A 15957-nucleotide genomic window follows, 5' to 3' on the forward strand; every position below is an offset into this window, starting at 1 on the left:
GCCTTCCCCACCCCTCGTCCTGCTTAGCATCACGGTGGATGTTGTCCTTTACATATATTGAAGATACTCTGGGACAGTGAGGGGGTTGCTCAGCCTGGATCTCAGAAGATGGGGATGCCAGGTTGCCCATGATAACATTCATGTTGCTCCTTGGGTGTGTGATGGCACGGTCTGGAAGAGCACGTTCATTATTTCCCCCCACTGTATGTGTTTTTTGTAGGTTTTTTTTGTACATGCAGCACAGAGGCCATCGGGAAGATTTCCTCCCTGTTGTCCTGAGCATGGCTGGGAGGTTACTGACAGTCTTCAAGCTCAGCTCTGGAGCCAGGCTCAGGCTGTTGCTGAAGACCTGGGAGTGATTTCATGATGCAGGTATCCCTGGCATCTAGGAAATAACGTGCAAGTGAATGATCCCTTCCTCTTCTTCCTACTGCAGGTGATCTAGTGCCACAGTAGCAAAGATGGCCACGGCATTTGCAGGCAACACGCAATGGCTTTAACGAGGGCAGTAGCTCTTTGATGTCCCATCTGTCATGCAGGGCGCTGTTTCTCCAACCCCTCGGAAACCTACAGACACTGATTTCCTATTACATGGGTCAGGGTCAGTCCTGGAGCTGCTTTGTCCCAGCAAGGTCACACGAGGACAAGCATGGGAGCTGTTGCATGCTCTAGCACACAGGATGAGGAGGGAAAATTCACCTCATCAAGGCATCTCCTATCATTATAAGGTTTGACATCAGCATCTTCATTTTCTCTGAATGTAGATTTTTCTGGGTGTGGATAGCGTAACAAAGCTGAAGAATAAATCTGAAGGAGGTACCCCAGCAGGAGAAATGTTTCCAATCATTTGAGATTGAAGTCAGTTTCTGAGGGAGGTATTTCATGTGGAAATAATGGCATTTAATACCTTAAAAGCTTCAGAAATATTTTCAGCAGTGGGTTCCACAGATTAATGGCAGGCTGTAAGAATTTTTTTTTTTCCCAAATTGCAGTTTTTTTCCTATTTGCCTACCAGGACAAATTTGGAGAGGCATCTGATGTTTCTGTCTTCCTCTGCTTACTGAGCTTTACTAGTCTGGAGAAGCTGGCTGCCCTTTAACCATGAGAGGTTTTTGTTTTGGAGCCTCTCAGTTTGCTGGGAAAGTACAGAGGGGTTGTTTGAAAATAGAGATTTTCAAAGTTTTTTAAATTTCCCCAAGAAATAGGCAGCTAGTACTCATCCGTATCTTGAATAAGATTTTATCAACTTAATCCAGAAGAGTCTTTAAATTAAAAAAATGCCATAAACTGCTGAGAAACAGCAAAGACTGCAGTTCTGAGGAAAGGTCACATGTTTATTTGGGCTTGTATTTCCCGTGCATGCTTTTGCCTCAGGACAGCTTTTAATTGTGTTTTAAAAATGCTGCTGCGGTCCTTGCTGGCACTTGGCTTTCTTGACAGATGTGTGAAGTGTCACTGACACACAGAAGCTCCCCGGGAGCTGCAGGGCAGCTCCTAACACAGAGATCTGGGGAGCTGTCAGGTGGAGGAGTGTTGTCCATGATCTCCTCAGGTGGGTTTTCTCATTGAGTTTGTCTTTGCATTTCTTTAAGGATTTTATTGGGGTGGGTGAGGCTGAATACAGCACAGTTGAGGGGGGAGAGCAAGCAATGCTGCTGCTCCTTGGAGAATTAGACCCTTGGCATGGAGAGGTGGGAAGAGGTTTGGGGAGGGAATAGATGGGAAGAAATAGAATAATGACTAATATTAGCAATTTGTGGCAAAGGCAGGGCTGGGCTCCCTGCTCCAGAAGCTGTTGGGTTTCCACCCCTTGTACAGCCCCAGGTCTATGAGGAGACATTTGCATACAGCCTCGTGAATGTGACCATATCTTGTCACCATGTTGGATGTTGTGGCCTCCACCGAGGAGTCCAGCAGCATCACTCAGGCATAGGCACAACCCTGCCCAGACACAAGGTCATGGCCAAGCTGTGCCTGAGATATTGGTCACTGTGACTGAGAAAGCCCTGACCCACCCATGGCAGAGTCTGGATGGTGTGTGTGGGGTGATTTGGGGCAGCATAAATATCCACCCTGGTGCACTGTGCCAGCAGATGCCGAGGCTCCCTCTGTCCCATGGGTGCGTGGGCAGCAGGGTGGTCTCCTGGTGGTCTCCAAAGATGGGGAATGAGAGATGACATGGAGGCTGCTCCTTGCAAATAGAGAGGGAGGTGGCTGTGCTAGAGCATTTCAGTAAGCTGGGCACCTGCAGTGCCTCTGCAAAGGCTCTGTGGTCAGGAGCCATGGCTCTGTGCCCTCGGGACAAGTCCTGATGGGTTGGAAGCCTCAGCTGTGAGGCTGGGCTGGGCAGCCCTCCTCCCAGCTCTCAGTCTTGCAGAGTGATGGAAAGCTGAAGACATCCATCAGCATCTCCTTCCTCCTCCCTTGCTAAGCCTGCACCTCTCAATATGGTTGCAACCACCCACTGCAACAGTAAATACAACTCCTTCCCTTGAGTGTGTGCTGGCCAGCATCCTGCATTACCTTCTAGCATCCTTCAGGCAGAGGGCATGGGTTCAGCTTGAACGTTTAACCTTTCGCTCTAAAACCAAGGGTCTCCTGGGGTGAAGGAGATCCATGCTGGTCTTGCAGGCTGGACCTCCACAGGGCAAAACCCATGTGCAGCCTGCAAGGAGCAAGAAGAGCACTGTGGTGAGGATATGCAAGCTCCAGGAGCTGCAAAGGGTGGGATGCAAATTCTCCTTGTGCAGCTGCATGTGTGCTGTTTGCTGGGGGAGGAAGCGTCTTCGTGATCTCAGCTGGCGAGAGGCTTTCTCTGCCCTGAAGCATAAGGGCTGAGAGGTGCTGCAGCTGCTTCCGAGCCGGAGTGACAGCAGATGCTACTTGTGGAGACATCAAAATAATTTAATCCTCTGTTGGAAATTGTTATCCATGGTGTCATTGCAAAGGTGGAGATCAAAAGAGCACAATAAATGTGTCAAAATAAAACCAGAGATGAAGGGAAGTCACTAGCAGAGGATAATTATCAAACAAAGCATAGAGATCTTTTCATCTCTGGAAATTCCCTGTACTGTGAAAAGTCACCAGGTGGAAATCAGGGGCCACTGTATTTCTCACGGCAGCTCTGCTGCCTCCAGCAAAGACATGCTTATTCCCCTTAGGAGAGAAACTAGTTGTCTCCTCCTGTGGGCCACAAAAAGCGATACTGGGTTTTGGAATGTGACTCCTGCTAGGATTTTTACTTTAGAGCTCCTAAAATACAATTGATTTGTTTTTTTCCTCCTTATTGACTCCCTTTGTGTGAACTTTGTATTTGCTTGTTGGGCTGGGGGAGTCACTCCTTGCTGGCCGTGGCTTTTCCCATGCTTGTTTGATCACACCTCTCTGCTACAGGTGTGCCCATTTAATCCCAAAAGTATTTTCTCTGGGTGAGGTGTGCTGGCAGCACTCACACAGATGTTTTGTATTGGGTATGGAGCAAGACTGTGCCGAGCGGTGCCCATACCCGCACGTGAGGTTTTAATTCCAGAACATTCTTCTGGCCTGAGCAGACATTGCAGGAGTCACCTTGCTCAGGGATACAGACTTGGATTTAACTGCTGCCATCCTGGATGGGCTCTTGGCCTGTACTGGAAGTGGGGTGGAAAGCCAGGGGATGCTACACCAGCATTGTTCCTCTTCTATCTTTACCTAGCTCTGCCTTTTTTTAGGCAAGTCGGGGCATTTGGTAGCTTTCATTTTTCTCTGGCACTGGGTTTCTTCTTAGCCAAGATGGAGCAGGACCATAAAATCATTACAAGCCACAGTAGATTTTGGTGCTGAGTGTTGGGTCTGTGTCTGTCCCTGTGTGTCCTGAGTGAGGCATCCCAGGAAGAAAAGTTCACCATCCTCAGTCTGTGCTCTTCTGTACATGTTCCCTGTCCTCTGTTTTTCCTATTGAAATAATTTTTGTCCCTTTTTCCAAGGGATATGGCCATTTTCTCAGATGTGACAGCATTGTAGCAGGGGATAGAAACGGGCTGTGCCAGGTTCATGTGCACATCAGTTAAAAAACTGACACCGTCTCGTAGGATAAACAGCCTCTATCTGCCTCCACAGGTGTGTTTGAGATGGGAACTGCTCCTTGCAGAGGAGATGTGGATCATGCCATAGCATGTTTCAAGAAATCGATGTTTGAAGGGAGCGGAGATGGGAATGGTTTCTGTGTGGAGGTCTCTCCATCAACTGTCTGAGCCCTGACGTGATCTGAGAGATCTGCACATGGCATCCAAGATCTGCCCTGTACTGGGAATTCATTGCCTACCCCCACCAGTCTGCAAACCACATTTTAAACATGGGATGTTTGCTTTCTCTGCAAAGCCAATGCAGGGAAGTCACCCGGGCGTGATGGGAGATGTTCCTGCACCTGGTGCAGGGGCTGTTTATGGGGAGTGTTGATCTTGGCTAAGTTGTTATCCAGACAGCTTAATTAAACAGAAGCGGTGGCTTGTACCCAGCGCTGACACAAGACCTGTGCTGGCACAGCGGATCAGGTGGAGAACCCACTGGGTGTGACTGGAGAGGCCAAAAGTTGGCACCCAGGTTTGCTTTGGTGGCCTGAAAACAGGCACCTGGTGGGATCTGAGACCCTTCTCCATCGTCTCCTACCAACGTCCAACATCCAGATGCATGTGTTTAGGTGTCTTAATTTGCCAGCTGAATCCCACGTATCCAGGTAATGAGCCTGCAGGATGCAAATGCAGAGGCCAGGGGCTGAGGGGAGAGCAAGGCTTGCCCAGCCCACGTCAGGGTGGAAGAAATCTGTGTAGGGAAGGAGGGTCCTGGACACCTTGTGGGAAGCTCTGCCCTAAAGCCACAAGACACTGAAAGTGTGATGACATGGAGAAATGCACAAAGGTCTCTTGTTTTCACCTAGATCTGTGCATGTTGCTGGATGGAAGGTGACAATTTTTGGAAACCCCTGTGGGGCTGACGTTCCTGGAAATGCTTGGTTAAGCCGATGAGTGTTCCAGGGCTTTGGGCAATGAAGAGGAGCCCACTGGATCTGGGGTGGGGTGTGTCTGTCAGGCAGGGGAGACCCCGGCGGGGTTCAGACAGTCTGAGACCAACTGCAGGGAAGATGTTGGAGGTGCACCGTGAGGATGTGGTTAGAGGGGGGCTGTTGGGGAAGGTGGTCCTATGGGAAAAGCACGTTTGGTAGATCCAGGGGATGCAGCAGGAAATCAAGGATGGGAGAAAGGCTTTCACAGTAAGGAAACAATATGTTTGGAAACACTGTGTCAGGGAGGACAGCAGGGCAGGATCGAGCTAAGGCTGGTTGAAAAACCACCAGGAACTTGAGATGCGTAAGCTGCTTTGAGGGATGGGGATTTTGTGTTTTCAGGATTTTGTTTTTAGCAGGTTTATCTCTGATATTTAATCTTCTGGTTTTTCTTTCAAACTTTGTGCCTGTGTTTGTGGTTACTTTCTACAACACACCAGCCGTCACCCTGAGCCATGTACAGTGGCGTGCTCAGACAGGTCCTGTCGGAAGCAGAGCCCAAGTGCTTGGTGAGGCACTTGGGTCTGGGGATGAGGTGGGATGTGGAGGTGGGTGGGCAGGCACCTCCTGACCTGGAGGTGTACCTGGTGGCAAGGGAGTAGCTCTGGCTCTGGTGGGTGACGTGGGAGCAGATGGAGCAGATCCAGCCTTTGCCAACAGGACCCCCATGAGGAGGTCCGCTGAGGAACGTCATATTGCAACATCACAGCGATGAGAACTCCTCAGAAAAATGTTGCCTCTCGGTGCAAAGGGAGGTGCCACCTGAGGGCTTTCCAAAGCCAGCTCCTCCTGCCTCTTTCCCTTTCTTGGTGTAAATATGTATTTCTACAGGTCAGAGCAGTGAGGATTCATGAGATCCCAGCAGACATCTAAAAGCTGACCCAGCTGATGAACCAAGCAGGTATGCAATTACCTGGCCACTTTCAGAACGGGTCATACCACCCCCATCCCACTCCAGGAACACAGTGTGCTGCGTGAGGGCGGGCTCCAGGGCCCCTTGCAGCTGCCTTGTGCACCTGGGTGCTTTCATCTCCCCGCTTTGCAGGGAGAGGGTTGCCAGGTGCTTTCCCATGGAGCTGGGGCTTCGTCACTGCCTGTCCCAGTGATGAGCCCTTCGGGATGGGCTCTTCAGTAGCCCTCCTCCTGTGCAGTTTGCCCTGCACTGCTGGGAACTCCCTGACATAAGGCAGCAACTGATGCTTGGACCCAGGCTGCAGGTCCCGTTCAAGCATGCTGAAGCCACTCAGGAGGGTCCAGGAATTGGGTTATAATTTGGATTTTTTTTTTCTAGAATCAGAAAAACAAGAAAAGCTCTTCAGAAATGCAAAGCAACCTGCTTGCACAAGAGGGATGTGCAACAGGATGAAACCTGGAGTCGTGTCTTCCTGGATGAAGTGGTGACCTTAGCGTTCCAGTGTGCACAAGCACACAAGTAAGTCGTGCTGGGGTCTCTGGCAATGCGGCTGAATGCCTCAGCACATGAGCTGCCTGTCAAGGGAAAGACTTTCTGCAATAAGCCATAATATCACATACCCTTATCCTCCCACGTCCCCGAGAGATGGGATCTGTAACAACACGGATGAGAACTGGCTTGTCTTTGTGCTCGGTGCTGTGTCAGGGCCTGAGTGTGTGCTGGGAAGGGGTAGGACCGCACAGCTGGGGAGAAGCAGAGAGGGTTGAATAGCTGGGGGTCTTCCTCTCTGCAGCTATGCTGGCTCAGCTGCACATGGATCTCGGGCATGGAGTTCATTTTGCTCATGCAATTTCTTGTGTATGCCTGGGAAAAAGGCATCAGGACCCCAGCAGGTGGATTTGGTGGCCTGGGTCTCTGTTAATGCATGTTTCTCTTCCTAGTGCACTGTTAGTGACTTAGAAGCAGGACTGTTCCTAAATATCCTAAAAAGCAACACATGGGTTAATACTCCAGGGAATGTGAGAGCTAGTTCATGGCAAGGTCCATTTCCCAGCAGTGACTGGAAGTGACAGTGCTCACCACAATATCCTTTCCATGACAATAAAGGTCTGGCTTTGAGCTATGAAACCAAGAACATTCGTAGCTGAAGACTGTCCTTAAATCGCCTCTCGAAGGCCTCACTAGATGCAGGTGTTGGGGAAATGCAGGATGATTTGTGTACACTCAGTGCACTCTGTCTCATCCCGAGGAAAGGGGTGTGCTGGATCTGGAGCAAAGTCAGGAGCTGTTTGCTCTGTCTACCTGGTCGCCTTGTGTAGAGTTGTGAAGGTTGAAGTGATATGCCGGGGGTGGGGGTGGGGGGGAACGTGCCTGAGGTGGCAAGGGAGGCAGGATGGAGAGCTTGAACACCTTCAATGAGTAGGAGTGGGCCCAAGGTGGGGTTGTCCTGGTCCTCACCCTTAGTGATGAAAGGGAGTCCCTGCTGAAGGAGATGCTACAGTGACAGGAGGACAAGCAGCAGGAGACATGTAGAAGCCTGCTTTGCTTTGGGAGTAAATTAACGTCCCTTCTGAGAGGAACCTGAGCATGACTCTGGGCATAGTTTGCACTAGAAATCCCCCATCTCTCATCCATTTCAGGTCGCATGGATGAAATTGGTCTAGACCTGGCCCTTTGCATGCTGAACAGTCCTCTAGCCCTCCAAATCCCAGGTCACACGCTTAGACTCCCCACACAGACACCTTTGCAACACACTACAGTGCTGCAAGCACCTTGCTGGGCTGTGACACCGCAGGGGTGTTACTCCAGGCACTCTGAATGGGACAGAAACATAAGAAATGGCTGTGGCCCCTGGAAAGCTGCAGGAGGTGCAGAGGACAACCTGCCCCAGGAGATGTGCGGTCTAACTGTGAAGATGTGAGCCACTCTGCACTGCTGGAACGGGGGATCAATTCTCACTCCCCAGCATGGTTGCCTTCAGCAGAATAGATATGTGCACTAGGAAGGGGAAAAAATTGGAGGGGAGAAAGAGGAAAAAGGAAAGAAATGAGGTGGCAGGAAGATTAGAGGGATTAGAGGAAAGCAGAGGAGGAACAGCCGTCTCCACCCTTTCCTTTGTCCCACATGTGAGAAAACATGGGGAGAAAGCAACACGAGTGGAGGGAGGAGGAGATGCTAGTGGGTCACTGACCTCTGAAAGACCCATGTGAAAAGATACGGGGAAGGGAAGAGTTAAAAAAGAAAAAGCTGTGCCTTGACACCCTGGGAGGGGAAGGAAACCGCTTCCATTCAGGGAAGCATGAGTATTGAGCCAGATGGGGACCAGAACACAATCTGCTTGATTTCCCATCACCCATGGTGGATGTAACGTGGTTAGATTTGTTGGCAAGGAGTTGCACTGTCTCTGCGAATGGTGTGAAACAGTGCTTCCTCTTGTTTGCTTTGAGCCTGCTGCCAGGTTATCTCGGGACCTTCCAGTTCCTGAAGACTGGGAAGGCTGCTGGCTGTCCCCTGGCCCAATGTCATGCCATCCAGAAGCACAAAGATTTGATTTGAATCGGCCCTGCCTGCGGGAAGTTGTTGCATTGCAGCTGACCAAAGGGCATCCACCCTGATGTCTCGAGCTGCCCCAGATCTGGCTTCTCACGCCCTGGTTGTAGGTATTTTCTTTGATCTGCTTTGCTGGGAAAATTGTCCCAAAGTGCTGCTGATGAACTGGGTTCTTGGTTTTCTCTGCAGCACCAGCGAGGTGGTAGGGATGGATGTGGTGGTGACATTGACCCTGGGGGAAGCCCATGAGCATCTATGATCCCTGCCAGATGCTAGTGGAGGCTGAGTGCAGCCTAACCTGAGCCCTTCACCAACCCTGCCCCTGGGAAAGCCAGACCTCATTGCTGGTTGTCCCCTCTTCTTCTCCTGATTATGGACGTTAAGAGGCCAGCTTTGAGAAGTAAAGTTCCCGCTGGAAGCACAGCCTGGTGACGAAGGGGAGCCAACACAAACACCTGGCAAGCTTCCCTGGCCAAGTTTCACACCTAGAATAAATCAAAACATCTTCCTTCCTGCTCAGGCAGCCCCCAAGGAACTGCTTGCTCCTGCCACACACACTTTCTGTTCTTTCCAGGAGAAAACTTGCTTCCTCTGGAAAGTTCACACCATGAAACCTTTTATTTTAGACTGACTCTCTCAACTGTTGTTCCGGCCGAGGGCTGGGAACGGGGAGTGCTGGTCCCTCTCCTGTACTGACTTCAGGCACGCTTAGCCCGGGAGGTCCGTGCATCTGTCATCAATTAGGGCTCCACAGTGAAAAAACAAGAAAAAAATTCACAAACAAGTCAGGGTAAGGAGAAATGTCCTCCCATCCCTCCCGGTGATGGAGTTTCTTAGGCTTTATGCAACCTAGTGTTTGGTCATTGCCCAAACAGCTACAGACTCAGGTGGGAGTGACAAGGTCCTCTTGGCCTGTCTTCCCTCTGATATCCTATTTACAAGCCTGCTGGCTTCAGAGTAGAGTTGTCCTGACATGCCAGGTTAGGTGGTCCTTGATTTGATTGTGCTTTGGAAGAATGATTATTTGCAAGAGAGGATGAGAATTATGGTGAGGAATTAATCTAGATTTCAGAACAAATCCATAAGGAAATAATCCAGTGCTCTCTGCTCCTATGGAGGAAAATCACAGCGTCTGTAAGACAACCGGGTCCCCCACCAATGCTCCCACCTTCCCGCTGCCTTCTGGTTTCTCTTGATGATCCCCATCCCACCCAGCTCATTTCAGCTGCCAAAGTGTAAGTGCCAAGTGCTCTTTGGTGTGACCTGGGATATCCCGTCTGTCCTCTGGTTGCTGGCCCAGAAGGGCATGGGTGACTTGCAGGTTCTTGGTCAGGTATATGAGATCCCTGTGGCCCTGTGAAGATGGCAAAGGTCTGGCAGGAATCTTGTAAGAGGAGTGGGTGGTTGGGTAGGCCAGGACTTCTTAGCTTGGGAAAGAAGAGGGGAAACACAGCAGGTCCACCAAATACAGCATGACATGGAGAGGTGGGAGGGAATGACTGGTTCATTGAGAAGCCATTTCTCAGAGGAATTTCTGGCCAGAGGCAGGGAGGGTTCTGGGACACCTACACCAGAGCTGTGGCTGTGCATTTCGTATGGCTGGAGATGATTAAACGTGCTGGTGCAATATCAAAGCAATCCTCTGGTTCAGCTTTCCATCATGAAAATGGTGATTTCCAAAAACACCCTGAAAAACACTTCCAGGCAGTAAACTCTTTGTTAGCCCAGTCAAGCTTCAAAGCAGAAGGAGGAAGAAACAGTTAATTCAATGAAACTTTTTTTGTACAAGTATGTACTTGGAAAAGAAGCATCCTATTGTATTCCTTCAGAAGAAGGGTAATTCCACTCCTCCTCCAGGAGAGAAGGGGCAGCGGGAGGTTCAGCATCCTGCTGCATTTACAACATTTTCACATCCTTGGGTGAAAGTTGACACAAGGCTGCCAAGTGATGTGATAAAGGAGAAGGATTTTTCTTCTTCTTCTTCTACAAAGTCTTCCTCCTGAATGACCTGGTGACATAAGATCTTAAATTTGGAATTACCTAGAGAGTTGCATTGGTCTTCCCCCTGCCCAGCTGGGAGGGGAACAGCGATTTTACAGCAAATCTTTTTTAGGATCCTCTCCTGTCAACAGCGACAGCAGAAAGCAATGAGAAGGACTATGGGGTTTTTGTCTCTGGCAAATTTTTATTCATTTTAAAACAATATGTTCCCTGTCTTAACTATTAACTCAAGTAATTATCTTATTGTCAGTGATTTATGACTCCTCTTAAGCTATTGCCAGGGTTATTGGACTGACATCATCAAATTGCTCCACTTAAGAGCAGGCAGGACCAGCAGATAAACAATCCTGACGAGTTGCTACTGTTCCAGGCAGGATTTGCTGAAATGTCAATGGTGTGAAATGCAGAGGCTGAGTTTTCTCACCCATGCCTTTCTCTTCCTGAGGTGATGGTCAGAGCTCTGGTGCTGGAGTGTGAACTTGTGCTGCACCATCATGAAGCTCCATCGGTGGTTTCCAGTAGAAGCAAAGGTAAAGACAAGGGGCCAGTAGCTATGTGCTGCCAATAAGATTAGATGCATCCAGCAGCTGACAACCCTCAGGCTATGAGCAAAAAGTTGAGCATCCTAAAATTGGCTCCTTCTTGCACCCCTGACAAGGGGCCTCTGTAGCTGCTGTGCAGAGCAGAACTTGCCTTTCTTTCATTATCCTGAATCCCTCTCTTCCTCTGGGTCTCCTGCCCCATCCGGGACCATGAAGCTATCTTGTAGGTAGGTCTCTGGTGGTTTTGCCCTTCCTTCAGGCATTTTTCCTTTCCCATTTGGTGTCCTCTGCAAAAATGCTACCTCCTGGTGCATGAATACCCTCTGAAGCAACTCTGTGCCGCTGTCAGTGATTTGAGTGGTTCTCCAGCTGGGGGCAGAGATGAGATGGGTTGTGGAAGGTCCCTGACAGACTCAGGGTAGGACAAGCTCTTGGAAAGATCTGACTGGTCATTGCATCTCATTTCCCACTTTTCTGGCTCTCCTTCTCCTCTCCCTTCTGCATGTTCCCTCCCCTCTGGTGTCCTGGTGGGAACAGGTCATGGCTGAGCTGGAAGTTCATCCATACAAGCCAAAATGTTTGTAGTGCCTGTAGCATGCAGCCAGTGGAGTCACCTGCATTTGCCACATGAATTCTCCTTCTGCCCCTTAAATGGATGGGGACCAGGTCTAGAAGACCTGGACAGGCAGGGTCTGAAGCTCTCATCGCTCTGTGACTGCACAGCAAATGTTCATCCATCTGGGGTTCCAGCAGGGGGATACAGCCCTCTGCCATCACAGCCTGTTTGCTGGGCTTGCCAAGTGGGAAAGCAAGCAGGAGGACGTTGCTCTGCGAAGGAGGTGCGTCTTCCTTCCTTCCCTGGATTGTTCTCCTGCAGTGCTGCACTCCTTGTTCAGGGAGGCTGCACAGCTTCTGCTGCATTGTCTCTTTACCCATCTCCTCCCACTCTTTTCTTACCCAAACAGAAGTGCCTTTAAATACAGCCAAAAACGTAGCCTGTGCCCCCAGGCTGGGAATGCCTGGTGCGGGGGAGACAGACTGAACAGGTCCTGGAGATGACTGTGGGTGATGCCACCTCCTGAGGTGCTCTGTTGGAGTTTCTGCATTGATGGGACACTTCAAGGACCAAAGCCATCTCTGCAGCTGTGGGCACACATCCCTCTCCCACCTCTGCAGCCCAAATCTAAGGAATGTAAGGACAGTTTACATTTCTCTGCCATCACACCCTCTCCCCACAGCCCGGCCTCCTGGCTTAATCCTGGTCCCTCTGAACGCATCCTGATCTGGGATTTGCACTGTATCTTAATCATAGAATCATAGGATTGTGTAGGTTGGAAAAAAACTTCAAGATCATCAAGTCCCACTGTTAACTCAGCACTGCCAAGGCCACCACTAAACCATGTCCCTAAGTGCCAGAGCTACCTGTTTTTTTTAAATACCATGCTGTCCCCAGGCAGCCTGTGCCAGCGCCTGCCAGCCCTTCCGGTGCAGAATGTTCCCTCACACCCAATCTCACCCGCCCCTGGCGCAACGTGAGGCCGTTTGCTCTTGTCCTATTGAGCTAAGGCCTTGCCCTGAGCTGGCATCTTTGATCAGAACAGCTTCTGTGCTTCCACATCAACCATTCCTCCTTTTCTGAGGGTAGGTCCTACATGTTCCCTGTTTCTTAGTAGGCTGCAGGTGGGAGAAGATGCTGAAAAAAGACATTGGGCTCCATGCAGAGGCTTGGGACGATGGATTCAAGGTTGTGCTGAGAACAGGTCTTCTTCACCACCTGTAAGCAAGGGCATTGCTCTCCTGCTCCTGCCGGGAGCTGCTCAGCTGCAGCAGCATGGTACTGATCTAAAACAGGATGCCAGCTATTTGTTTTTCAGGGTGGATGCCTTTGTCAAAATAAACCTCCCGAGATAAACCTTGCTGCCATCCACCCCTGGGTCACTGCTTCAAAGACCCCACAGTTATCAGGTCCAACCTGGCCACAGATGGGAGATGACCTGAACAAAGCCATGTCTGGCACCTGTAGGGTGGTCAGGGGTGAAGGGAATTGGTGGTTCCTCCATGTGCCTGGTAGATGGAGACCTCCCTCACATCTCTACCCCATCGGCAGGGCTGCCAGCAGATTGGTGTCAGTGCTGCCAGTCCCTGCAGGGGAATTAAGGGCTGGCTAGGTAGCAGCTTGCATGACCTCCTGCCTTCCCTCCAGGCTGTCCCTGCCACAGCTGAAGCTTCCTGGCATCACCTTGCTCACTTCTAAACATACATTGAACCAAGCCACCCTCCCACCCCTCCATGGCAGTTTCATCCTCATGGCAGAGCCTGAGTGACACATTTCCAGTTTACTGCCAACTTGCCATGAAATCCCAGGCCTGTCCCAGCCACTGTGTGCCTCAGTTTCCCCATGTGTGAAATGGAGGTGGAAGCTATTTCACCTCCAAGCTCTTCAGCCCCAGATGAGCTGTCTCCTGCTATGTCATGCACACCGCCAAGAATGCTGGGGTCAGGTCTCCTGGGAACAAGTGGTGGCTGTAGGATTATCATCACCATGGCCAATGGCAGCCCCTCCTGCAATGGGCACAGATGATGTTCAGCAAGCCAGCAGATTGTTTTTCTCACCTTTTTGCCGCTAATCCCCATCTTTGCCAGCTCAGAAGGTGTCTGGCAGCCCTGCATCTCCAAGGGCCAGCGATGCAAATGCCAGGCTGATAACATGCCTTGGTTCATGCTCCAACTGACACTGAAGGCACAGCGTGCACTGGTTAGAGTAACTTCTTAAAAATAAACCAGGAAAAGGCTGCTGTGATACACCTTGCCCAGAATTTCTGCTCATCTGAGCTGGGTATGGTCCCACTGAGGGATGTGAACATAGAGACAGCAAGGCAGCATCAGGGAGGGAGGTGCCAGATGATCTTCCTGCACTTGGTGATGCAGGGAAGGAATTTGTTCTGTCATGGTGCAAGCCTGGCCTTTTTTTTTTTTTTTTTTTTTTTTGTAAAAAAAAACCAACCCAGAGGATGGAAAATAAACCAAGAACTTTGAAGTCAGTGTGAAGTCTATTCATATGGGTAGTGGGGCTCAGTCCAGTTCAGCAGCCTTATGCTGTTGGAGGTGCCCTAGGACCTGCTGGCCTCCAGCTGTGGTGGGTTTCCTACAGGACCTGAAACATATGCAGGTGTTTAAGGTATTATAAAGCATTTTTTATGTCACTGGGGATCTTGCAGGCAGCCAGTGGAGCCCTCAATGCCAAGACTGTGCCCTGCCAGCTAACTGCTGTGCTAAATTCATCAGCTGCTTCTGGTGGCTTCTCATCTCTGACAATGCAGCCTGGGTCCAGCTGGAAGAAGCAGCAGCAGAGGGAGCTGGTTGGCCGGTGGATGGTTGAAAATTATTGCTTAAAAAGGTGTTCTTGTTTCACTGAGCAGCACTTCAGGGACTGAGCCGGAGTTGGCTTGGAAATATTGTACCCTGCCGCGATTGCTGGGCTGGATCCTGCATGGTGACCAGGAAAATGACCTTCTGTCCTTGCAAATAAATCTGGGAGGCAGTGGCGGGGTTGCAGAGTCCAGCCCAGGAGTGGCTTGAAGGCAGTAACTGCCGAGCTGTACTCCGGGAGTACAAGAAGTGCGTCAGCACAGCCTGTGCTTGGTAAATAAACCCCATCCCACGTCGGTCCCACTGAAGGGCAACCTTGGAGCTCCACTACCAGCATCAGGGCTGAACTTCATCAGGCCCGTTAGAGGGAATGTCGGACATGGGGGGTGACCTAGCTTTGCAGGTCTGGGTGAAGCACCATTTCAGATCCCTCTGGGAGTGGTGTGACCCTGCAGGGAGGGCATCCTCGAGCAACACCGGTCCAAATTTGCTGGGTTTCCCAGAAAGTGGCATTTTGTCTCTGCTGAAGGAGAGGGTTGCCTAAGTTCCTTTTGATGGGGCTTTTTTCTACTTCATTTCAAAAAGCATTCAAGCTAAAGATGCCTCTCTCCTTTGCAAGCAAAATCTTTTCAAAATTATCTCTCTCCTTTTCAGCAAGCAGATGTTGGCAGCAATCTTAATTTCACATCATTGAAATTTGCTTTGGTTTTGTTTTTATTCTGTTTTTTTTTTCAATCACTTCTTTTAAATTACAGAGTGGAAGGATTGTTCCAAAATTTAGGAAGGTGCTTGTGGCTCAGGAAAAACAAACAAAAAAAAATCAGCCCCCTGATTCTGCTGTAAATCTGACTGATCTCAGTAAATTTTTAATACATCAGCCATTGGTACTCTATCAAGGTTTATGTCCTTTGAATGAATAGCCATTTGGTCAAGGGACTTTAGGCACTTTAGGATTTGGGTCTAAATCTGTCCTTGCCTTGCCTTGTGCTTGTAGTAATTCCCTGTTGCTGTGAAATGAGGATAACTACCCTGTGTCCCAGTGGGCTCTTGGGGGGATTTGTCTACATCTGCTGAAGATGCTGAGGGTCACTGGAGCTTCCACTTAGGCAGCAAGGCCGTGTGTGAAGCACACCCCCTTGGCTACATCCCCTGATGTGGCTTTTATACCCCGTCCCACGATGTTGCCCAGCTGCCCTGTTTCCCAGGGAAGGAGATGTGTGGTTTGGCAAAGAGGTTCCCAGGATGAATCCGTGGCTTTGCTGTGAAGGCTTATGGAAGTCTTTGACCAGCTCCTGCCCGTGCTGTGTTTCCTGCACATCTTCTTTCACCATTTCTGCACTTTCAGAGAGGGCTTTTCATTTGCTTACACTTGATTCCCTTTTGGGGCTTTAATTGGTGAAAGCGGATCGATACCTTGTGAACCTCCTCTGTATAGATGGGTGTGATTTGCTGCTATACTGCAGCTTTCTGTGCTGGAAGCTTTACCACCTGCTTCCCCCTCTCTTCTTATTCCTACCGTGAGCACATTAAGTCATGCCACA

At 50.0% G+C, this 15957-nt stretch overlaps 1 protein-coding gene across 1 annotated transcript in view; it reads right to left on the bottom strand.

Moving 5' to 3' along the window:
* The window catches only part of RNF24 (ring finger protein 24), a 101684-nt gene that overhangs the window by 65384 nt on the left and 20343 nt on the right, over nucleotides 1–15957 (bottom strand). The window contains exon 1 of the mRNA XM_080396872.1: nucleotides 1–15957. This exon is cut by the window's left edge and continues 31864 nt beyond it; it is cut by the window's right edge and continues 20343 nt beyond it. The gene's annotated coding sequence lies outside the window, so the exon portion shown is untranslated.

The sequence above is a fragment of the Falco punctatus genome (assembly GCF_963210335.1).
Source record: "Falco punctatus genome assembly, chromosome: 1".
Lineage (NCBI taxonomy): Eukaryota > Metazoa > Chordata > Aves > Falconiformes > Falconidae > Falco > Falco punctatus.